Source organism: Penaeus monodon, chromosome 30 (assembly GCF_015228065.2).
Source record: "Penaeus monodon isolate SGIC_2016 chromosome 30, NSTDA_Pmon_1, whole genome shotgun sequence".
NCBI classification, from domain to species: Eukaryota; Metazoa; Arthropoda; class Malacostraca; order Decapoda; family Penaeidae; genus Penaeus; species Penaeus monodon.
Genome location: NC_051415.1, coordinates 23719079 through 23720881, shown reverse-complemented (window position 1 = coordinate 23720881; position 1803 = coordinate 23719079). Strand labels below are relative to the sequence as shown.

At 46.6% G+C, this 1803-nt stretch overlaps 1 pseudogene; it reads left to right on the top strand.

The window, feature by feature from the left end:
* The window catches only part of LOC119592654, a 22140-nt pseudogene that overhangs the window by 19461 nt on the left and 876 nt on the right, over nt 1-1803 (top strand).

The window sequence follows — 1803 nt, the reverse complement described above, 5'->3', positions numbered from 1 at the left end:
CAGTTACACATGTAAATATACTTTTATCAATTTTTTGCATGAACAGGTGGACGAGACCAGTTTGAATGTCACTAGAACATGGTTAAGTTCAACTAAATCTGACCAGGATGGCTGTGTGGTTCCTGTTGGGAAAGTATTCAGTAAAGCTATGAAGGTATGGAATCCCAAAGGGGGCTTTAAAGTTTTTGTGTGTTTATTTGCTATCTCTAGAAAGCAATATAAATGAGATTGATTAAATTATCGTTCCACTTACTTCCACATGGGCGGTTTGGCTGGAAACAATCTCGTGTGCAATGAACAGCGTATGTACTCATCTCCTTTTAGAGTCTGGAATTTCTAACTGACGCTCCATTTGTCGTAAATAGTATCAAGTGCATCCTGTCTGACTCCTCTAATGACCATTACGGCCTGGCTCTCAAGGCCTACGCTCTGGCCCTTGCCCAGCATATAGTTCCAAACAAGTTTACAGGAACTAATCGATTCGGCAACTATTGAGGAAAACCTCATGCACTGGGATCTGCAAAAGGTATCTACCTTTGTTATTTAACAATCATATTTTACTCAAAATGTCTGTTGTACATTGTTCATTCGCAACTGAAAGCTAAGGAGGGATTATCTTACAAAGTTTCAAACATTCGACATCCGGTGACAGGTTGGAGTAACGCACTGGCCGTGTGAAACTGCTGGCTATGCCATATTGGCCATGATGGCTCACAATCCTGAGGAGTATACACTCGGGGCAAGAAAAGTAGTCAGTGGATCACCACCAAGAGGAACGGTTATGGAGGCTTCTATTCCACGCAGGTTTGCAAATTCCTTCGGTCATACAAAATAGTGTACATTAATTTTGTTTACAACAGTATTCTGGTAATAGGCATAAAGCATAGCAATCGTTTGACAGGATACTGTAGTGGCTCTGCAGGCCTTGGCGGTCTAGAAAACACTCACACACAAGGGTCCTCTGGATTGTGGACTCTTACGATCACAGCCTACGGATGTTCTCGCAGTCCATCACGTGAATGAAGACAATAAACTATTACAGCAACTGGTGAATCTCCAGTTGTCCCCACGCGGTCGACATTACTGTAAAGGGCCAAGGGATGCACTGTAATTCAAGTATGTATTGCCAACACTATAAAACAGATTCTACATATCTCCAATGCTAGTCCAGCGTGATTTATAGAAAACTGTTACTCTCAAATTGTTCTGGTGGGTTAAATATAATAGTTTTGATGTCTTAAGGTGCTTCGCGGCACATTCTAACATACCCTGGTAATACTTGTGATATAATGTATATCTGGGATGCCTTTGCGACATGACTGACACGCCCCCCAACCCCAGACGGCCTCGCTTACAACATCATCAACCCCGCTCCGACGGACTCATTCAGCGTACGAGTGTCAGCCGCCCACGAGCCGGACTCGGGCTGCAAGCGCATGCGCATCAACGTGTGCGCCGAAGTACCTCCTCCCCGACGGCGAGTCCAACATGGCGGTCATCGAGGTGGGCCTTGTGTCTGGCTACATCCCCGAGAAGAGCGACCTAAAGCGGTCGGTACGAAGACTCGAGCGTGAAGCGCTTCGACGTCGACGGCCCCAGGTTTCCTTCTACATCGAGGAGTCTCCGCGCGAGGAGATCTGCTTATCTTCGCCGCCATTCGCGAGTGGAGGTGGAGCAGACGGCTCCGGCATCCGTTCTCGTGTACGATTATACCAGCCGGAGCGTTCGCCATGGCGGTAAGAGAATGTAGTTCGGCCTCCTGGTGCTACATCTCTCACATCTTTATTGCCCTTCCTTTCTCCC